The sequence below is a fragment of the Gnatocerus cornutus genome, chromosome 2 (genome assembly GCF_029298725.1).
Source record: "Gnatocerus cornutus isolate USDA-ARS CGAHR chromosome 2, icGnaCorn1.1, whole genome shotgun sequence".
NCBI classification, from domain to species: domain Eukaryota; kingdom Metazoa; phylum Arthropoda; class Insecta; order Coleoptera; family Tenebrionidae; genus Gnatocerus; species Gnatocerus cornutus.
Genome location: NC_142234.1, coordinates 15,752,917 through 15,777,833, shown reverse-complemented (window position 1 = coordinate 15,777,833; position 24,917 = coordinate 15,752,917). Strand labels below are relative to the sequence as shown.

General features: G+C 31.2%; 1 protein-coding gene across 3 annotated transcripts in view; it reads left to right on the top strand.

Moving 5' to 3' along the window:
• Positions 1-6,705: 6,705 nt before the first annotated feature.
• LOC148179471 (uncharacterized) overlaps positions 6,706-24,917 on the top strand; it is a 33,780-nt gene continuing 15,568 nt past the window's right edge. For all 3 annotated transcript variants that reach the window (XM_088030812.1, XM_088030811.1, XM_088030810.1), the window contains exon 1: positions 6,706-7,043. The gene's annotated coding sequence lies outside the window, so the exon portion shown is untranslated. The remainder of the gene's footprint in view (positions 7,044-24,917) is intronic.

Genomic DNA, 24,917 nt, shown 5'->3' with positions numbered 1-24,917 from the left:
TTTAAAAATTACGAAAAATGAGAAAAAATGAAAATCAACTTTCCGAAACTTTGATCGGCCATAACTCAGTTATTTGTTGTCGGATCTGAATTTAAATTCCAGATTTGGAATCTGCGGAAAATTCTGCGTATACTGGTGTATAATAACTTAAGTTTACTCTAAAAAATAAGCGAGATATCGATATCAAAATTTTGGCATAGTTTTAGTTATGAATTTTTGCGAAAATTTGCAAATTTCGACTGTAGAAAAATCAAAGAACTTTTTCTTACGTAAAAAATTGCGAGAAAAGCGATGGCGCAAACCGCATCTCAATATCTGAAATAGTTTCCGAGATATCGAGCACGAATTGTTTTGAACCGTCAAAAATTTGGGCCTCTGGCGACAACCCAAAACTTCAAACGGCCATAACTCATTTATTTGTTGACGAAAATTTAAAAATTATCTTGTTTTTGAATTCAGCGTAAAATTCTGCGTAAAATGAAACCCAAATTTGTTAAGTTTGCTTGATAAATAAACGAGGTATTGGCCAAAAACTGTTTTGAAAACATCATTTTAGGGTGATATTCAATCAATGTTTTCAAAATATCAACGACATTTAATAGCTTTGAATTTTCCATCAGTCGAAGGAGGAGCTCGAAATCTATCTACTTGCCAAATTTGAAATTTATCGGACAAATAGTTTACAAGTTATGGCCAAAAATCAAAAAAATGAAAAATTTTTATCGTTTGAGTCGGAATTTTTTTTCGCGAAAAATCGACTATCGAAATTTGGGCTTTTGAGAACATTTTCTAACGTAAAATCAGCCGAGAAAAAGAATGGCGCAAACCGCATCTCAATATTTCAAATAGTTTCTGAGATATTTAACTTTAAAAATTACGAAAAATGAGAAAAAATGAAAATCAACTTTCCGAAACTTTGATCGGCCATAACTCAGTTATTTGTTGTCGGATCTGAATTTAAATTCCAGATGTGGAATCTGCGGAAAATTTTGCGTACACTGGTGTATAATAACTTAAGTTTACTCTAAAAAATAAGCGAGATATCGATATCAAAATTTTGGCATAGTTTTAGTTATGAATTTTTGCGAAAATTTGCAAATTTTGACTGTAGAAAAATCAAAAAACTTTTTCTTGTGTAAAAAATTGCGAGAAAAACGATGGCGCAAACCGCATCTCAAAATCTGAAATAGTTTCCGAGATATTGAGCACGAATTGTTTTGAACCGTCAAAAATTTGGGCCTCTGGCGACAACCCAAAAATTCAAACGGCCATAACTCATTTATTTGTTGACGAAAATTTAAAAATTATCTTGTTTTTGAATTCAGCGTAAAATTCTGCGTAAAATGAAACCCAAATTTGTTAAGTTTGCTTGATAAATAAACGAGGTATTGGCCAAAAACTGTTTTGAAAACATCATTTTAGGGTGATATTCAATCAATGTTTTCAAAATAAAAACGATATTTAATAGCTTTGAATTTTACATCAGTCGAAAGAGGAGCTCGAAATCTATCTACTTGCCAAATTTGAAATCTATCGGACAAATAGTTTACAAGTTATGGCCAAAAATCAAAAAAATGAAAAATTTTTATCGTTTGAGTCGGAATTTTTTTTCGCGAAAAATCGACTATCGAAATTTGGGCTTTTGAGAACATTTTCTAACGTAAAATGAGCCGAGAAAAAGAATGGCGCAAACCGCATCTCAATATCTCAAATAGTTTCTGAGATATTTAACTTTAAAAATTACGAAAAATGAGAAAAAATGAAAATCAACTTTCCGAAACTTTGATCGGCCATAACTCAGTTATTTGTTGTCGGATCTGAATTTAAATTCCAGATGTGGAATCTGCGGAAAATTCTGCGTATACTGGTGTATAATAACTTAAGTTTACTCTAAAAAATAAGCGAGATATCGATATCAAAATTTTGGCATAGTTTTAGTTATGAATTTTTGCGAAAATTTGCAAATTTCGACTGTAGAAAAATCAAAAAACTTTTTCTTATGTAAAAAATTGCGAGAAAAACGATGGCGCAAACCGCATCTCAAAATCTGAAACAGTTTCCGAGATATTGAGCACGAATTGTTTTGAACCGTCAAAAATTTGGGCCTCTGGCGACAACCCAAAACTTCAAACGGCCATAACTCATTTATTTGTTGACGAAAATTTAAAAATTATCTTGTTTTTGAAGTCAGCGTAAAATTCTGCGTAAAATGAAACCCAAATTTGTTAAGTTTGCTTGATAAATAAACGAGGTATTGGCCAAAAACTGTTTTGAAAACATCATTTTAGGGTGATATTCAATCAATGTTTTCAAAATAAAAACGATATTTAATAGCTTTGAGTTTTATATCAGTCGAAACAGGAGCTCGAAATCTATCTACTTGCCAAATTTGAAATTTATCGGACAAATAGTTTACAAGTTATGGCCAAAAATCAAAAAAATGAAAAATTTTTATCGTTTGAGTCGGAATTTTTTTTCGCGAAAAATCGACTATCGAAATTTGGGCTTTTGAGAACATTTTCTAACGTAAAATGAGCCGAGAAAAAGAATAGCGCAAACCGCATCTCAATATCTCAAATAGTTTCTGAGATATTTAACTTTAAAAATTACGAAAAATGAGAAAAAATGAAAATCAACTTTCCGAAACTTTGATCGGCCATAACTCAGTTATTTGTTGTCGGATCTGAATTTAAATTCCAGATTTGGAATCTGCGGAAAATTTTGCGTACACTGGTGTATAATAACTTAAGTTTACTCTAAAAAATAAGCGAGATATCGATATCAAAATTTTGGCATAGTTTTAGTTATGAATTTTTGCGAAAATTTGCAAATTTCGACTGTAAAAAAATCAAAAAACTTTTTCTTGTGTAAAAAATTGCGAGAAAAACGATGGCGCAAACCGCATCTCAAAATCTGAAACAGTTTCCGAGATATTGAGCACGAATTGTTTTGAACCGTCAAAAATTTGGGCCTCTGGCGACAACCCAAAAATTCAAACGGCCATAACTCATTTATTTGTTGACGAAAATTTAAAAATTATCTTGTTTTTGAATTCAGCGTAAAATTCTGCGTAAAATGAAACCCAAATTTGTTAAGTTTGCTTGATAAATAAACGAGGTATTGGCCAAAAACTGTTTTGAAAACATCATTTTAGGGTGATATTCAATCAATGTTTTCAAAATAAAAACGACATTTAATAGCTTTGAATTTTCCATCAGTCGAAAGAGGAGCTCGAAATCTATCTACTTGCCAAATTTGAAATTTATCGGACAAATAGTTTACAAGTTATGGCCAAAAATCAAAAAAATGAAAAATTTTTATCGTTTGAGTCGGAATTTTTTTTCGCGAAAAATCGACTATCGAAATTTGGGCTTTTGAGAACATTTTCTAACGTAAAATGAGCCGAGAAAAAGAATGGCGCAAACCGCATCTCAATATCTCAATTAGTTTCTGAGATATTTAACTTTAAAAATTACGAAAAATGAGAAAAAATGAAAATCAACTTTCCGAAACTTTGATCGGCCATAACTCAGTTATTTGTTGTCGGATCTGAATTTAAATTCCAGATTTGGAATCTGCGGAAAATTCTGCGTACACTGGTGTATAATAACTTAAGTTTACTCTAAAAAATAAGCGAGATATCAATATCAGAACTTTAGCATAGTTTTAGTCATGAATTTTTGCGAAAAATTCTAACTTTAAACTTTTGAAAAATCTAAGAACGCGTCTTTATCTAAAAATTTGCGGGAAAATCAAGGGCTTAAAGCGTTTCTTAAAATCTGTCGTAGTTTCTGAGATATTGAGCACGGATTGTTTAAAAAAGTTGGACCTCTGGCGTTAAACCTAAAATTCTGAAAGACATGACTCAGTTATTTGTTGACAAAAATTAAATTTTTTTTCGGTTTTTAATTCAGGAGGACATTCTATCAATTGAAAAAATGTTTTAGTTTTAGTTGAGAATCTTTTTTTTTTCGAAAAACTTTAATTTTAATTTCCGGAAACATCTGCAAGCAAAAAAAAATATTTAGAAACATTTGAACTTTTGGGAGCCACTGCTACTTTGTTTGAGAGATTTCTGAACAAGGAGCTCATTGAGCTTTGTCCACTCCGCAAAAGATGTCGCACGATCAGTCGGTGCTGAATATTTTTTGAAATGTTCGTTATACTATGTATTTTTAATAAAGAAGCATGACTAACAAATACGCGGATAGGTCTTGCTAAATCCGCAAAAATATAAACTGTTATTGTTATTAGTATATTAAAGATGAAATAATTCATCGCCATCTGGAAGTTTCGGTACATTTTTTTCATCGCCAAACGTAGTTAATAAAATTGATGAAAACATCTATCTTCACAAACAGTATTTATTTCGTAAAATACTACCAGTCAGTGCTATAAAACAGACATATCAGTTAACATCAGAAAAAACGAGGCGGTCGCAACGACCGTTTATTGAATATCAATAACCATATTTGTATCGCAAACCCAACACCTCGAGGCTTCTTTCCTTTATGAAACGCAGGTATAAGTAGCTACCTACGAAATACGAGCCCTCAAAAAAGCACGATTTCTATGAATTCTATTTGAACCGAAAGCATGATATTACATTCCAATGTAAAAACAAACAATTAGTCCAATTACAATTATAAATGCTTAAAAATGGGCACCTCCAGATGTGTCACGCATACATTCCTTCCAAATACATACATCTAGTGTCGTTTTATTGTATAACATCTCAGTTATATTTCTGAGGTACGAATGAATGGTGGATTGTTTGTAGACAAGGTCTGACAGGGGTTTTCGCTCTGCTGTCAATCAGTGCGGTTCTGACCATGTTCGAAATAGAAAATAGATATATCCACCGAACGACCAAAACGTATTGTTATAAGGACGGGCTATGAGATGTGTTTGTATACAGAAATACTATTATCGAACCAATTGTAAATATAGAAGTGACAATTGATACCGCTAGGCATTGTTATCGAATTCCATATGAACAGAATCACGCCAGTTTCTAGTTTTTTTTTGTTGGTGACGAATAAAATAACATGAAATGGAGTTGAAGAAGAGATCATTTTGACAGAAAAAACTCCATAAACGCGAATTTAGTTTCAGCGATCTAACACATTATTTAATTAGAAGTATGTTTTAGTAGGATTTATTCAAAACTGGACTATTACTGACAAAATTGTATGAATATGGACGTATGTATTGTGTATGTGCATTCTATTGTCTATTGTTGCTTTCAGATAGAAATTATTTGATTATTTTAAAAGTGGGGATCCATTAATCCTTTATTTCATAATTTATTTATAATAATGGTATAGTTATCAGTGTGTTAAACATGGCGCATCCAAATTGTAACAAACATATTTTATAGTCTTTTTATGTGTGTAAATTTGCTGAAACTAGATTTAAATGTTGATGTTAATAGTGTTACAAATAAAAGTTGTATTCTTTAAGCCTCGTCACACCTCTTTATGTATCTAAATTATTACTAAATTATATCTAAATCTTTGAAAATGGCACTCATAAAATTTAAATACAATTTGCATTAAACAAATAAATTAAAATCTCTAACTGGAAATGTAGGTGCAATTTTAACTGGATTATCTTAAAAACGCAAAACTTAATGAAAAATGTAACTTTATTAAATTATTGTTTGTAAGATGTCCTGTAGGTAGTTGCTAAGAAGTTAAAGCTGGTTTGTTTTTTTTTCAGACATTTCTGAAGCATTTTATGTTGTTAATTAGAATTATCCTCCTGGTTTTTCTCGTAATCGCCGTTTAATTTAAAAGGAAAAATCTAAGAGAGTCCGTTACAAACAAGACGTGTTCTTTGTATTCTAATGAATATGTTTATTCTGTATATTTATATGGAAATAATTACGCTGATTGAACAACATTGATTTTTATACCAAATCAGTTTTAGAGCTTTTCCGGAGTTTCCGGATAGTTAAGAATTTTTTTTATTAATGTTAATATTAACTTTGTTATACAATGAGCCACTTTGAATAACTAACCATTCTATTTCGTTTCATATTTGTTGTACGGAAAACAATAAAAACATCGTGTGTCCTCTAGACGGATCAGCATTATTTTTATTTAGTGAGGAATAAATTTGGCAAAATTTATAACTTGCGGTTTTTTTTTTATTCGAAAAGACAAGCTTCTGCAATATATTACAACGTAGATGTCTCAGAAGCTGTCGTTTCTAATAAACTTGCTTTTATTTGAAACACCTAAAAAAAGTTAAATCTACACCAAATTTAATCAAGAAAATTTTGGGTGAATTTATTAGATAATTATTTATTTGATAGCGACAATTCAGAATATATCTTGAAAAATCGAACTCTCGATTACAGTCGTCTCACCACCCTCTTGGTACCCCTCTGCGTTCACAATCTTAAAAGAAACAATGAAACTCATAAAGTAATTGTAACTAAAATTGCCATCATGAAGAGGCGTCTATGGTATAAGATATCAGCCTATATTTAATATTTTATTTGGAAGACGAAAAAACCAAAGCAACACCAAATTTACATACTGAAAGGATCAACCCCACCCATAAGCAAACAATAAGCTCTGAAAAATCGTGTGACACGCCCATTTTATCTCGTTTAACCAATGGGAAGAGAGCTTCAGCCGCCATCTTGAATAGAAGATCAGGACAACGGATGCAGCGCCGCACTGGTAAAAAGTGAAACTAAATACACAGCTTTCATGTGTATTATAAGAATACACGCATTTCGTCGTGTCTCGCTTAAAAAATCACGTAAATCAATAGGATAATCGATTAAAACTTTGTATTGTTGTAAATCATGTGCATTATTGTCTAGTCTGCATCGACTGATGAGGAAACGGTTCTTGTTGTGAAGCTATTCAAATATTCACGCGCTCATTAATTTTAATTAGAGTAGTGAAGACTGTTGTGTAATCTCAGCGGGATTTTAAACGGAGGACATTAGTGACTGTTTTATCGGACTTTATTGTGAAAAGTGCATTGTTCTTTAATCAACAAATATTCATGTTATGATACTTTTGGTACGTATAATTTTTATTTATTTTTTAATGTAAGCATGTGTTTAATTACATTGGTATCAACTAGTAAACACATGTAATCGATCCAATTCCTGACTATTAAAGCATTATCATACTACTGAAGTACAAGTCGGTACCAATTAGTTCTATCTTTGTTGAACAAGTTTAATACAAGGTTCGCGACGCACCAGTAATTTCAATGTTTATGTGATAACACTGATTACAAGACTATTTTTTATACACATGCTTACATAATTTTGTTTTCATTCTTCCATTGTGGGGTACTGTATTGGCTTGTTAGTTATAAGAGCAGAGGCATTAATAAAAATGACCAAGCACAATTTCGGGCAATCATTTTAAAATAAACAGACGTTCTGTATAGCAGTAAAGCTAATTTATGAAGAATGGTTTTCAATACATTCTGGACACTTGATAAAATGTATAATGCCAATGCAAAAATCAGAAAATATTGAAACAAATTATTAAACTTGAAGAAAAATAAAATAACAGACAAGTTTTACTGCCCTGCATAAAACCGTACAATAATGCGTGACGAAGCTTTTTTGTCTTTACCTAAAAGGTTTAAGTACCAGAAAGACTATTGATATCAATAATCAAATCACATATTAAATAAATACGTTATTGTTTATCGACACGTAGGTATATTGTTAAGACAACAATAGACCGAGCATGTTTAGCGAGAATTGTCCTACTTCTCAGATAAAACTTAATGAATGATTGATAAACGGATTAACTCTGAAAAATGACGATAAAATTGTGAGGTTTTGAATATCGTGTGAGTTAGCTGAACTTGCTAAAGAAGTCAATTTTCTTTATGCAAAGATAATTTACAACTAATTTTAATGTTTATTATGATGGTAAAGATGAAACTGCGTACTTCCCGATTTTATCGTTTTAATAGGTAGGTACTTTAAACAATATAAATACAATGTACGATTTAACGGCAAGAAGTTATTTTTGTTCAATGTTAATTTTTCTGTTTTTTGAGACATGGAAATTATGGGAGTTACCAAATAACAAACTAAACTTCTAATATTAATCTCATTCAACGAAAGAGATGGCACAAGTTTATAAAAAGCAATAAAATAATCTAAACTGCAACGGTTGAAAACTAAAACAGTAATAAAATAATGATTAAATCAACGTTAATTGGCAGTGAAGTTCAAAAAATGTAAGCACTAAAAATGAAAATGTGCAATCATTTAAAAAATAAACTGCCAGAAATAATAAGACATTGAGAAATTCGAAATTAAATCGATAAATTAAAAATATATTTGGCATAACCAAAATTACAAATTAAGATTATGGGAAATTTAGGCATTTTTTAATTACATACTGTCTACTTCCATAAATTTTGGAAACTAAACATTCTTTAGGTAAATAAGAGAAAATTTCTTTTGTTCATAATCATAACAGATCAAGAAACTTTCATGGCAATTATTAATACCTGTAAGGTTATTTTGCCATTAAATGCATACTTTAATTGAATAAAACGGATTAGTGTGATTTATATCACTTCTATTACCACATGCTGAATCAAAATAAAATTCTAATTTTTTATTTTACAAAGTTTTCTTTGTTTCGAAATGAATTATTGTTTCTACTTCTGACTTTTGACCGATCGACAAAATTACAACAAACAATTTTTAATTAAGGTTGTTTATTCGTTTACTTTTATACCGTTCTCCAATCTTCAAAACTTGGTATTTTGTGTTTATTAAAATTTTTAAATTATCTAAATACCTACAAAAGTAGCATTTTTATGTAGGTGCTCTGTTTAAGAGCCTAGAAAAATCGGAGCAATGTATACAATCTAAAGTTAACCAATGCATTAATCATTATTAATAATCAAAAATAGAGAGTTAGTTAGTGATCCTTACAAAAGACATTTGATGTACAAGCTTTGAAACAAAAATTAAAGCAAACGTGTGTTTTTGGCATATTAATAACACAAAACGAACTAAAACCATAAATGAAGATTGGCTATTCTCGTTTTTATTTAATTCATTCGAATATTTTGCGAAGATTTTATTTAAAATAATATAACTGGGTGATTCAACGTTAAGAGGTAAGTTTGATGGCAACGCCAAAAAATGCAAAAATATTGAAAATATAATAATTGCAATCGGAAGACATTTAAGTAGATTTTTACACTTTACAAGAACCACTATAATTTATACACATTATTTTGAAAACATTTTTAAAAAATAAAGTTTTAGTGAACAAAACTTCTGTGCTCTAGCGTGTCCCTCACACATATTCTGGAATTGATAATTAGCCAAACCTCCCATTGTGATAAAATCACGAAAGTGTAAACTAATATGGTGTATAAACAAACTTTTGATGATGAAAAACATTCTGACGGCGACGTCGTATTTTTAAAAAATGGATTTGGGGGCGGTTTAAAATTTTTAAATATTTTTTCTGGTCATAACTTTGTATTTTTTAACCTATTTTATTTGTTATTAGGGCTTTTGATGAAAGACAAGATTCTCTAGATCTCATATCGATCAAATTTTGATAGTCCTTCTCTTAAAGATCATCATGAGGCACGAATTAAAAACGTATTAAAAATTCAAATTTTAACCGGTTTTTTAAAATGCTAGAATTATAAGTGTTCAAAGTAAAGTATTCAATATAAACTAAAAAAAAAAATAAACTTGACGTTTTTATATTTTTGGAATTTGTCAAGATACCGAAACTTCTTAACGTAGAATCACTAAAATATTTTTTAAAGCTACGTATCCCCACATTTTGTTGAATTTCTCCAAAGCTACTATAAGTTATGGTGATAAACAAAGCATATATCTAGTAAAAAAAATATCAGTAATTAGCTTTATTAATTTATTGTGATTATTGTTCCAAAGTATTCTTAGTCGGGACGGAATTAGTCAAAATGAAGAAGGGATAATTAGGATTCCAATGATGAGGTAGATATTTATACATACATAGTATAAAAATTATTTTTGACTTCCAATCAAAAGATCTAGGTACAGTTTGAATATAAACCTTATTATTGATTTAAAAACAATTTATGATAACGATGAATCAACATTTTAAGTGTATACCTGAATTATTTAACACGTCACTATAAAGAATTTTGTATAGCAGTTTGTCTGACCCTCCTGCGATGGATACTAAGATAACATCAGGTAACAGCAAAAACCTCTCAATTATCGATTTCCGATCTGACTAGCCCAATGGCCTCCTCTATTAAAAGTAAACAAAAATTAGCATCATCAACGGTGTCATCCCGATATTCTGTTATTCAAAATATCAAAGTGACTAAAACGAATTCCAGAATACGTAATTTGGTTAAAAGAGGAAATCCCCTTCAAAAACCTGTCAAAGTATACTGAAAGAAGGACACTATCGACATTATCAATCGAGCTAACTCGGTCTGAATTCGTTATAGTTTACTGATCTTATCGCTTACAAATCCATTTATATTGAGATTCATATTTTTGTTATGTCATTTTCGCTGACTCGACTCTACGCTCATGAATTTCAGGTTTGCCATCAATACAAATGGTGAAATGTAAAGAAGGATATGACTACTGACTCTTTTATTGTCTAATATCGTTAAATTGTATTTATGACTGTTGGTTAAAGGTAATTTCACATAAAAGAAAAGCGGAGGTGGGCACTTGAGATTTTTGTTTTTATTACAACATTACAAAACTTTTGAGGAGTTAGGATGATGTAATGTTGCCAACATAATTTCTAGTATACGGGCCACCTAGTACGATGATTGATTGTGCGTAATATTTTCTCAAAACTCATTGTAATGAAGAAAAAGAAATTTAATTTTCTTGACACGATCTTTAAAGAATTTAATCAATATCAATCATGCAAATATTTGTAATATCACTAGCCAAATACGGCTACAACTATTTTTGTTTTATTTTTCATGTTCTTGAACTTGTTTAACAAGATTCAGCCACCTCTTTTTTATTTATAGGTATAGAAAATAATGATCAGATAATTATTACCTACATTAATACACCTAGCTTTAAACTTTTGCTAGTATTTTTAATTATTATTATTAAACACGAAGTTGAAATGAAAAATCTGGGTTAGCACAACATTGCATTGTTTAAATTGTAGACCACTTTCTTTATCTCCAAACGCAGAACTGTCAGTATAAAATGTCATCAAACAGGAATCAGAGCCGTCACCATCAATCGAGAAAGTCTTTTAATTTTTTTAAAGCTTGTGGACGTTTTTTTTTTCGGGCCAACGACACTAGAATAATTAATACAAGAAGCGGGTTGGGACCATTGTGACCAGTTTGATTTGTATTTATTTCCTGAAGGTTTTTGTACGGCTGTCAGTCAGCGGGTAATTTGGCGGAACTGGACGTGTCTATTGGAGAGCGACAATTAGTGAGCGATGTGTTGGATTGTGTGCCGATCACGATTTAAGAACCTTGTTAGCTGGCCTGGCGTAATGTGGTAGTAATAAGGCGTCAACTTGATTAATGGTTATATTTCAATTTGCTTCGTTACTGACTTCTTCTCATTTCATTCTAAACGAACTTCACATCAGTCGAATCTTTTATAAATTGACTGGGTCATCATAATAAGAAAATGAGTACAAATGAGGAGAATTTCTGGAGTTTCATGTTTTCTCAGATGATTTGCTTATCCAACGGTAGCTGGTAAGCTGCTTAACTGATATAATACCAAGTATTTTGTTCTTAATTGGGTATATAGATAAGGGTACACCTACATGTACGTGTGCAGAATGTGTGTTATTTACAACAGTAGTGAGATTATTATATTGATAAGTTCACTTTTAATTAAGTTGTAGGTACGTAATGAGAAAATGGATAAAATCGTTTCTTTTTTAGACTTTTTGCTGTAATTTCATATTCCAGTTCCAGTTCCAGTTCCAGTTGAATCTACAGTCATTATTTTATCACGAGAAATGGCGAGTGTATTTCATTTTTTTAGTCAATGTGTCACAAAGCTTAAAAGCTTTCGGAATCGCTTCTCAATTTGATTATTTCTACATAATTAGATATATTTTATTCGAACAAAACTAAAACAATTCACTAGAGGTAAAAGACAAGATTTTTTTTTTAATTATTTTGTTTGAAATTTTAGTCGCTATCCCCACATTTTTATCCATCAATTTTATATATGTTACCTTGCCAAGTTTAGTTTTGCAACTACTTTCAACAATTGAAGATTATAACTAAAGGATCTAAGTGCCAAAAAATATTTTTGTCTACAGCATTTCAAATTATTTTTTTTCTATTTCGCGTTCATAATGAAGATATTTCTTTCGATACGCGTTTGAGCGTATTTCGGTATCGTAATGAACCAATCCCGTGCCAATATTTCCAGGAACATATATTTTTCTTAGGTTGCAGCAGACAAACCGTCAACCTGCCGTCAACGTTGACAATTTAGATTTTGGTTTTGTAAAGCCTTGATAAATCGATCAATACATTATTATTTCTTGTTGTACTAGGTTTTTTTAAAGAACAACTCTTTGGATGCAAGAGAACCATCATGATCATAATCAACATCTTCGCTCTCTTGGCTCCCTTGCGCTCCGGTAACCTCAAAACGTCACACCTACAATATTGTGTCACACCTGTCAAACTGACATTGGATTTGGCTACTTCGAATTTTTTTCCCGAACATTTTGCAAATGCCAACTACCCTAAAATTCCCTAGATTTCGAAATCAAGTTTTTTCGTTTAAAATAAGGCGAAATAGAAAAAATAGCGTATGATACTTGTTCGCTGCGCTCGTCGTGTTCTAAAAACGTGCGTGCGGCAAAATGTTCATTATGAAGCGCGTTTCATAATATACTATTTCCTAATTTGTATCTTAAACATTCCCAAGTTGCTATGGAAACAAAGCTATTCTAACATTCCGTATCGAAATGGATATTCTAGCACTGAAAACGAATTGGAAAATAGCGAAAATAGCTCTGTTACAAGAACAAATTAGGAAAAATAATATAAAAACCTCGTTCATAAGGCCATTTAGGCTCTCATCCATTATAAAACTCGCGGCTTTGCCGCTCGTTTTATAAACTTGGATTCGTGCCTAAAAAATTGCCTTATGAAACTCGGTGTTTTAATATACTATTTTCTATTTCGCGTTCATAATGAAGATATTTCGATACGCGTTTGAGCGTATTTCTGTATCGTAATGGACCAATCCCGTGCCAATATTTCCAGGAACTTATATTTTTCTTAGGTTTGCAGCAGACAAACCGTCAACCTGCCGTCAACGTTGACAATTTAGATTTTGGTTTTGATAAACCTTGATAAATCGATCAATACACTATTATTTCTTGTTGTACTTGGCTTAATAATTCATCGGAGAAAAACTGTTTGGATGCAAGAGAACCATCATGATCATGATCAACATCTTTGCTCTCTTGGCTCCCTTGCGCTCCGGTAACCTCAAAACGTCACACCTGTCAAACTGACTGAAATTGGATTTGGCTACTTGAAATTTTTTTCCCGAACATTTTGCTAATGCCAACTACCCTAAAATTCCCTAGATTTCGAAATCAAGTTTTTTCGTTTAAAATAAGACAAAATAGAAAAAATAGCGTATGATACTTGTTCATAATGCATTTTGCCGCAGTTACTACTTTATTAAAAACGTGCGTGCGGCAAAATGTTCATTATGAAACGCGTTTCATAATATACTAATTTTGTAAAGTAGATTCAAATTATATGAAATGCTGTTGCTATATCTATAGCTAACATAAATGTTAATTTAATAATATAATAAATATGCAATTTCAGTTAACAGTTGTTTAGAGTTTCGCATACATATTGTTATACAGGGTGATAAAAAAAAGATGCTCATGCTACCTATCATGTTGCAGCTAATTCTTTCCTGAGCCCAAAATTGAAAACTAAAACTAAATTTATGCTTTTTAACTAAGATGGAAGCTTTCATTTATAAACGATCAAACTCTATTTAGATAAACATTTTATAACAATTTCATTATTAGACATCATATTTTTACGGTGATTTTACGGTACAAAAAAATAACAAAAAGTGCTTTAAACCCAGTTTCATAAACTTTTAAAAGTACCTACCTACATACCACTTTTGGCATTGTAGAAAAATTTTCAATGTTGCAACAGAGTTGAGCAGCATTGCCAAGTTTTTTTTTTGAAAAAAATCCATAGGATTAAAAAAAAGAAATAGGTTGAGATTAATTTTGCTTTAATGGCACATGGTACTTCCCAGTCATAGGCGCCTTTTTTTCATCGTCCTCTGTATTTGAATATTTCTTTTTGTTAAATTTGGCCCTTTAGAAGTTATACTCTTCAATTCAAATTTTCCGATTATTCAAACTAAACGCTCAGTCCCTTGTATAATTTGAACAAAACCTCTGAATTTATGACTTGTTAAAACGAGTTTTTCTTTGAGGCGAGATTTAACGTGAACGTTCGCTAAAATTGAACAAAAACTTTTTCACGGTTCTATAATTTGAATTTTTCTAACAAGCAGTAACAATTCTTGAATTTTGCCATATCTATTCTGCGAATTGTTTTGACGATTGCCGATGTTTATATTAGACTTTTACTTTGCTCTTTAGTAGGTAAGTACAATCTGTTATATTTAAAAGGAAAACTCATAACTCCTGCTATTAAATCAAACTATTCGGTGTCCATATTATATTTCCTTGAGATATAAAATAGCACGAGTCCTAATTAATTTGCTGTCGTCTCTTTTGTGTGTCCGTTTGTTAAATTTTTCGCTTATTTCAGTATCCTAATTCTGCTTCACTGCTAGTTGCTTTTTAGTTCCCGCACGTGCTGCCTTGTTCTTCAAAATATTCCGCCCACCTTTCTAAATTCCCTTCTTTATCGCTATTAAAGATCTTTCTTTGGTTTTTAAATTCATATACCCGGTGTCGAAATGATTGCAAAAAGTGAAAAGTTTCACAAAAAAAATTCACATTTAGTTCATGCATTTTTTGAAAAATTTCTGCCTGAAGAACAATTTTCTTAGATTTTTTATTTAGATATGCCATTTGTGTAATCATCTGCACTGTTAAAGAGTCCATACTCTAATATTGATGATTTTCTGTTATTAGAGTTCGGAACATTTGTAGTTTTATATAATTTCAATCAAGTTTTTCACCTTTCCCTTTTTCGTAAAATGTTCTTACTTTCTAGGAGGCAAGTTTCCATCTGTGGTTTCTCTGTTTCTGTTTATTTTCATATTTTTTTTTGAATTTCTTTCGAAATATGCCTACATATTTGCAAGTGTTTCTGTCTATTGTTGCTTAATATGCTCATATCAATCTTTTGTTTCTTTGAATTCCAATCTCTTCTATAGTCACTAATTGAATATGAAAGTGATTTCAGGTGTCGGTACAAGAAGAAAAGGCGATGTATTTAGTTGAAACAATGCATAACAATAATTATTATGCTTCATAAAAAAATTAATTAATTCCATCGCGTGTCTGTATGACTTGAACTTTGGATTTAGCGCAAACTTGTTTCACTGAACTAAAACCTTCTCACCTACTCTTTTTACGCGTAGAAATTAAAAAAATAAACTTTAGTTGAAAACCATAACAACATAAGACATAGATTGAATTACAGTGCGGGTAATTTAGACTAAGGATCTATTAGTTTTATCGTCCTCTTCCTTAATTGCTTCATAAATATACTCTTCTTTTTGTTAATTACATACATAAAGTAGTTTAATTTATCCAGCAGATCATTGCATATCATTTCGAGAAAGTAGAACCTTTGTTTATCGCAATTTAGGTTATCCAAAAGTAAATTTTTACACAATACAACGTGCATTAAGTGCTCTCATATATCAATTTATTGACGGGTGAAAACGCAATAATTGTCGCATTAATTTGAGTTATTGCATATTTGTGCAGTTTCGTCTTCATCGAATCTGTAAGATCTGTCAGACTTCACCTTGCTCTGGTACGTTACATCAAAAAACCGTTTCATTAGCATACTGTTAGCAATAAAATGTAATTGATGAATATTTATAAGAAATATATTAGCTGGAGCGAACTTGGTGAAAATGGAGTTGCTCAAGAAGCAAAAAAGCCACCTGTCTGTCAAATAAATTAATAAAATGAAACCATCATTGCATCCTCGACGTAAAAAGTGATCGTCGTAAATGTGTGCTACGTTAATTAAGTCATTACAACATAACTAAAAAATGTCTGCAGAAATGAAATCAGTTCAACGGTACCTACATGCATGTCAAACAATTTTTGTTTTCACATAAACATTTTTAAACATACATTTGCTATCATTTAATTTAAAGTTAATCTCTTTCAACGCGGCTAAATTGTTAACGTGTCACCGTTGATGTACAAACACGAAAAGCCGATTTTCACTTTAATATAAATATAAATGTAACGGTATTTAAAATTCTTAATTAGTGCCCTAAGCTAGGAATTTAACCAATTTATGTTATCACAACGTTGACAATGATATATGGACACTTAACATTCTTTATGTCTGCAGTACACCGTTTCGTGACTGCATTGTTTTTAACACAGGAATATGGAGATGCAAAATTTATCTGCTAATCTGAATGTATAATATTTATTATAAATAATAGTTATTTTATGTATCCTACAAGTAATTACACCCGTTATTGTCTGCAATTACTTGTGGTATTGGAGGATACTTACTTAGATAAAATATGAATTGCTTAATTAGTGCATGTGACTTTACAAATGTCTCCCGACGCTTTTTAAAAATTATCTATAAACAATTAATAAGGATCACTTCAGAAATTAGAGGATTTTAGATTTTATGGACAGCCGACACATTAATAAGAGATAATTACGCTTGAAAGTGATAGTTTACATAATTATTCACACGAGCGGTTTAACATTTTAGTTGGCAATTTAGTTGGAGATCTCAATGCCCGATGTCTGTGACACCTGGGTATGAAAGTAAAATTTAAATTTCGAAAATTGCATTGTTACATCGTCGCTTTTGTGTGTTTCGTCCACCCAACTCCCGTGTTTATCTTTCCACAAAATTTTGGTGTACACAGGCTCTAAACTTTCTGCACCAACTAAAGAAAACGTTGCTTTTATATTGTATTCTCACAATTGAAATCTCTGCAGTGTAAACAAATACAACATCTGTATTTATACACGTAAGAAAATATTTAATTGATTCGTCATGCTTGTCCATTAAAAGAAATATAGTTTGGCGAACCTTGAAAATTTCTCGAAATACCATTTGATGCAGGTAAAAGTTAAGTGTTGGCATACCTATACGCGGTTTATGAGTGTAGAGGTAATTACGGTTAAACGAACACCTCCTCACATGCTCGTTTAATTTAATTAGTTATCTAAATATGCGCCCATAATCTTCAACATTTTGATGATTAGTAGCTTATGAACTCATAAAAAAAGGTCGCGGTTGGATCAAAGGGTTCTCCAAGTTTTGTCAACGTTCGCTTCTGTCTTGTAGAGGAGGACTACCTTAATATTAATATTAAATTCCTTTTCTATACACACTTGACAGAACGAAAATAACTCAAAAAATCTTACGACATTTACCAGTTTTAATCAGTCGACCTTGCTCCTTATAGTTTGATCGTAGTGCAACCGAAGCGGCACACTTTGAAATTTCTTTTGTGTTATCTTTGAGTTTACATTTTCCGAACATTTCCATGTTATAGAACGAGTTTGCTAATTAATTATTCATGACATCTGTTTTACTTGATGTAATAGGCATTTATTATCTTAATAAATTACAAGTACCTTGCTCAGTGCATTATAATTATACACTTCTAACGCACCGACACGAACTTTCATCATATCGAGATTCTTACTTTTGCTCATGTTTGTGTTTTCGAGGTAACCTACCTGAAATTGTGGCAGGCACATTTTCAATAAATTATATTCACACAATTAGAGTTTATAGCTCCTCTCTTTTTGGTGAAACTGGCCGTGATGGCTTTTATAATTTATTAGGTTTGAATTCGGCAGCGACACTGTTTGCATCTTTTAGGTTTATTTGTGTTTACAAAAGTTGTAAGGCGGACGAAATCCGTGTAGGAAATGTTAACATTTTCACACGATAACATTATACAAGTCATTAATGTGCTATTTAGATGACTATCTCAATCGAAAAGAGCATTAATTTGCACTGGGACTTGGTAAATCACAAATTATGAAACTGCGTAATTGGAGTTTTGTTGTACTAAATGAATATAAAGGTAGTTTTATGACTGGTTAGGCTAATTGTAAGGTAAGTAACTGTTTGTACATTTAATAAGATGAGAAAATACGTGTTAATTGTACAAGTTAGAAGAACAATCTAAAATTATTATTATTAAGTATAATAATTAAAAGTACACATTACAGGAATAATATACATAATTACAATAATTAAAATTACGCCAAAAACCGTGGCTTTGCTATTTTTTTTTCTGAAAAATGTGTATTGTTTTGGTTCTTTTGGATTAAAGAAACGGACGACAGCTAGATGGAAGGAAACACTATAAATAATGTGAGATAAAGCTAAATAAGAAGAGTAAAACTAAAAAATAAGTATCATTTAATTATGCCATGTACAGCATTAAAGAAATAAACCAAAACTTCAAAATTCAAATTCTGTTGTATCTAAGTTTATTAGAAACTGTCGAATTACGAAACATATGAATCGTAATAAATCATTAAAATAGGAAACGTTTTAAAAGATAAACATTTTTTAGAAATTTATTCATACTACAATTTTTTATAGTATCCTATAAAAATTTGTAACTTTGGTATTTTTTATTTCAATGACATTTGCAGGTGATCCTACTTTAGATCAGATTTTTTAACCAGAAAAGATAATACCGAGCCATATAAAACGTTATGTTGTGGTAAAAACCAAAAACCATCTAAAGGTACTGCCTGCTCATTTTTTAAGGTATTTAAGGTAAATAAAATAAGAGAACTAACTTTTTATTTTATATGAAATTTACTTCGGAAAGTAACAATAAGTAATAATTTGTAAAAGACAATAACGAAAATTTTTGTATTGAAACAGTTCAAATTTATGAACAGTTATGTAGTCATTTTAAAAATAAAATCATACACTTACCTGATTTATAGAATTCGCTTACTATCGCGGAATCAAAATTTCGAACATCACTTTTTGACATGGCAATGTAAGTAAATCAAGCTTTATTGTCATTGTGACTGACATACAAAGTAAATTTCTGACACTTGCTGAGTCTTTTATAAATTTTTAGGTTATAAACACAACGGACAGTTTACAATTTTTAAACATTAATTAATTTGATGTTCGAAATTTTGTTTCCGCGATAGTATCTGTATCTAACACACGCACAAAACGCATACCTACACTTACACGCCGCGAAAAACGCAAACGCAACTCTGAAAGAGTAAACATTCCATCGCGAGGTCTATCGTCGTTCAAATCTCGACACCAGAAGAAAAAAATCCTACCTTGTTCGATCCAACGTCACCATCGTCTTCATACACGGACCTACTGCAATAGAAAATATTTATTAGAAATTTGTACCCAAACAGAGAGTTAACTTACCCTTTAATCCTGATCCCTAAGCTGCATCGTCGCGCTCCTACCGCTGCATTTCCCTCTAGGAACCAGGAACCAATGACCACCACTCACTCACTTTGTTTCAAAAACGATTTTTGTTTTACTTTCAAGACACTGTATGTTTATATTTGAAAAGCTGAAAATATCAATCTAAATTAGCTATAGGCAGTCGCGGCTAAGGTTTCTTTAAATTGAACATCTCTCAAAATGTCTAAATTGCAAAAAAAATTCTCAAAACGGCACTTTACAGCACACACGCCCGACACGGCCTTGTTCTCTAAAAGTCGAAACGCAACTGATTCCAATAAAGAGATTAATACTTACGTAAATTTCCTATATTATCACCTTTTTGTTGAGTTTTAAAAAAATATTTGGTGTCGCTATTGTTATGACCGAACGTAATGACAATTACATAAGTTTTCAGAACGTCCAGTTTCAACGATTTGTAGACGAAACTGATTTTGTTGCTATAAATAATACTCCCCTATTCGATAATTTAAAATTATTTTCACAAATGCAAGTTGATAAAGAAGTATGTATTGTTCTGATCTAAATTCGGATGTGTCAAGTTTAAAGTTTTCTTATTTGAGACTGCTCTTTGAAATCTAAGTCTTTGAATCGTCTACATCTCTAAATTTTTAGATTCTAGAATTTTTAATTTTTATTTTCAAAATTAATAGACATGGTATTATTTTTTTTAATTTTAGAAATGGTATTTTTGAAAGTCTATTCTCAAAAGTTCCATAACTTTTAATCTTCAATCTTTCGGTTTCAAAATCTCATATTTATTTATACGCCTTTGCCTAGCTTATAGCTCCAACAAAAATTTGAGTATTCTGTAACAAAACTTTAAAAGCCGAATGATTTGGAATAATTTTACTATTCTGCTAGGCATTAAAAATAAAAAGATGCCCTCATATAAAACCTAAATTAAAAACTGTCAGTTTTTGAAACTGTAGGTATAGTCTAATAAGAGTTGATTATATGTTATTTGATTTTAGGGCTATAATTTCTCTAAATTTTCAATATTAAACTCAATTTTCACCTGCTGATTCTTATAATAATTCTAGAGCAGTTTCTGAAGATCTAGATTCCCAAATTGTACTATTTATTTATCGTAAATATGGAACACTCATCTACTAGTAGTTTACTAGAAAAACATGATATTGATGATATATGATTTAAAGCGTGAATTTAAAACTAATTGTGAGCATATAATACCTTAGAAACTTTCTAAAAATTTTAATTTGGCGCTTTTTTTCTAATGAATCTCTAAGAATTCTCACCAAATTAAAAATATCCATGAAAAGGGATTCAAGATCGATATTAAAAATTTGCATGCCACGCATGAAGTACATATTTGAATTTTGCCATTGGTAGTATGTTTTGTGCCACAAAACACTGCATTGAAAATGCGATTTAGTCAAGTACAACACATTTTTTATTATGTAATAACTTTTTACAAAAACATTCATTTTATTTTACATATCTACATTTAAAAAGTAGGTAGTCTGGTCATATCTTCGATCGTGACATGTTGCCTCAGAATTTAAAAAACGTGTTTGCCTGACGTAAACATTAGAATATTTAGCTACTGTTCTCCTGCGCCAGTTTTTACCTGATGGTTTTTAGATAGCCGACGAATTTTTAGCACGCACTACTGGTTATATTCAGGTTCGATATTTCACACTTGGCGAGCCCACCATTCCTGTTGCTATCTTTTGAAAACAATTTTAGTTTGAAGTGCCTAATTGCCCGTTCCTGATTTATCAAAAACTGTCTTAATTAACTTGTTATTAATTAGATGTCGTTCCGAAGAGCAGGTGACATTTGTTGGTAAATGCATATTCGTTATACATTAATATCAATTAAGAAAGAGCAATTAAAGTCAACCGTAATTTTTCGACGTACATCTTGCAGAATATGTATCTGATCGAATCTGGCCTATAGAGGTGTGTAAGATGTACAGTGATAAGACCAGTCTTGGAAGACCGCAAAAGCGGTTGTCGTAAGTGCTGCACGCCCTGCGTTACATGCTGTGTCAACTTCATCACGTCATCGAACAGAGAATGTCTCCAGATAAAAGCAAAACGAGGTAGTGGAGGTAGCGGCGGCATCTGAAAAGTATGACTACCTGTAGGTTCTACAACACTATTATTTTAGTTTAGTGGTGACCAGCTGGAAAAGAAAACGAAAAGACAAACCAAGAAAAGATAAATGATTGAACTGTAATCAAACCGATACGTAAGACAAATCCGCCACCACCAAACCACATTCGGCTCGTTTCTAGTTCTACACTTTCCAGCTGAGTAGAAAATATAATCAACTTAATTTAAAAAATCACGTGTGTCATGCAGTTAAATCAGAGTCTTTGACAAGGCAGGCATCCATTTATGTCGCAGATATGTCGCCTTAACTAGAAAAAATATTCATAAAAGTAACCATAAAATTCTATATTCTTTTGGGTAGAGTTGTATTATTATTTCTGGTTGGTTGGCCGTATTATTTGTTAAATAACAGGGGTTGGACGCAGCGGCGTGGAAAATTATTTTGCGGGCGTTGTGTACCCGCCACATTGTTACATCTTCAGAGGGTGACAGACAAGTCTCTAATGTACTCGTAGATTCTGCACATCTGGGTTGGGCTTGATTTAATCTCTAGAAAAATATTTTGTTGGACGGGTGCTTCCTGCGCTAATCATGGTTTAATTAAAGGTTTTGTGTTATAAATATTACGTACTGCTAATTTCAGAAAGACATGCGATTATTAACGCCTGAAAATTAACGCTTGTTTTACTACTTATTATTAATAATTCTTGAGAGGTAAGGTAATAAGGAGATAAGAATCTAGTTATAAACATAGATTTAATTAGATTAGTATTGTTTTCTTCACATTAAACTTCGTCTTGAGAACGGTTGGTTTGATTCATAGGAAGGATTTTGCAGTTTCATTGCAATTTTGGAAATAATATCAACGAACTAAAAACACTAATTCGATCTGGGATCCTTGAAAGAGCTCAATCCTCTTGAATTAATCTCATATGTACTTGTGCTCTTCAGGATTCTTTAGAAGCTTTAGGATTTATTAAGTGCTGTGATTTTTTTGATTCTTTGGATTCTTTCGGTTTTTTTAGATTGATTTTTGATATTTTTAATTATACATATTTACTTTATTTTATATTACTCGTCTTGTTAGATTTTAGGTTTCTTTAGAAGTATCCACGATTTTTAAATATATATTTCATAAAACTTATTTGACTGTTGTGTTGTAGGGTGCGATTTTGTTTCTGAACGATACTAAACGAAATGATAAGTGACAAGAAAAAAAAAACCGATTTTAAATGCAGAAGACAAAGACGGCTATATTTTATCACTGCCGATATTTAACGTTTTGAGAAACAAAATCGCACCCCTTGTGTTTGCAAGAAATGTAGGCAACTCTAATCAAAGAAATTTAAAGAAAATTCTGAAAAAAACTAAAAATCATAAAAAAATCCAAAAATCACTAAAAATCTGAACACAATGGCAAATAGGGCAGTGTTTTAAAATAGGAAATAATTAATGTTTTAAAGAAGTAACAAAAAGATATAAGCAAGCAATCAGCAAAAGCAAAGCAAACAAGGAAAATGTTATTTTTGATAATGATGATAATGATAATAAACTTTACGGTTTGCGGGGCAGTGAGAATTAAATTTTAGATTATTTTTGACTTTTTCTGTAGTATTATCGTTTTACTGTTATTAATTTTTAAATTATTATTTATTATTATTAGTCAAAAAATACGTCTGATCTAAGAACTAGACTTTAATTTATTGAAATCAAACAACTCTAACTTGGAGCGATAGATCACAACCGTAATAGAATTGATCTAAAAAAATTGCGATTGAAGGCATTACGGTTTATTGTATTATTTTTTTATTGTTTTATCTATCGTTTGTTCTTCATTTCACATAACTGTGTTTGACAGAGAGAAAAACTGAATGCTAGTGAGCTAATGACCTTAATTAGCATACAATTTATGCACCTACATAATAAGATTAATAAGTAGGTATTATAGTGATTAAATGCGGATATATCTAAATTAATGTCCTACATTGTCAATAAACAATTATAGACAAATCCCTTATAATTGAATATAGCGCATCCAGTTAAAAAACGATATAAAATTGGTCCTAAAATCAAAATTACTTGAGGTGGTGGAACCCAAGCAGTGTTTTTAACTGGAAGCTGTCTAGATAAAAACACAATTGCTTATCACTCTCAAAGTTTTTAGTCAGTGAGTTTGTTTTCGCCGAAATAAAGCAGTTTTAGTGTGATGTGTTGTCCCAAGTGTGATTTTATTTTTTTGCAATTTCGTTCTACAACATGTATAAAGGTATGTACCTCCACTCACGTAAACATCTTTAATGCGAAAATGTTGCAAAAGGTTTGCGGTTAAATTTGTAGTAAAGTTTGTGGAAGGTTATTTCAGAATATTAAATTAAATAATATGTTGCATAAAATTTCATTTGATGATTCCGAAGCAGGTATAAAAAGGCAATAAAACTTAAATTATCGCCACTACGTCCACCTGTAGTCCAATGACCATTTCATTTTATTTTTTCCGACTACTGGTTTTATATAAAAAATGTCGCTACGTCTGCTTTAATTTAAAAACAGGATAATTTAATTCGAACTAAACTCTCTACAGGCGATGGTCTCAACTGATTGCCCGAATAGCGTGTCCTGCGTTGAAGAAAGATGCATCATATCTCGTGAAGTAAATAATCTTGTTTCGAGCAGGTCGGCTGCACTATTGTAAAGGGAAGGAACTGAAAAAAATCATAGGTCGTATATTTCCATACTAATACAACGGTATGATGAATATGCGAGGAGCACAGGTGTTTAGGTGGCCACTGAACGACACCATTTTATACGTTTTTTGAATGAGTCAAATTCTAATAAAAATAACAATATGTGAAATATGTGATGGAATTTCCGATGGGTCTTTCAGCGTTAGGCGGCAACCAAATCAAAAGACGGTTCTGGTTATGAAATATTTTTAATGTTCTGCTTCTGAACAATGATATCGCCCACTCCTCAACCTAGAGAAATTAATTATCTAGCACTGTACTAGAATTTTTTGCTGATAGATAGCTAGCTTTTGAAGCGCAGTTTACTCACGGCTGATTCATGCAGATTATGAATGAATCGAATGAATATGTATTTTATTCTACGAAAAAAGTACCTACGTTCAATTAAACGCTATAAATAATAGTTTCTTAAGTGTATTGAGATTGTTACTGTAGATAATTA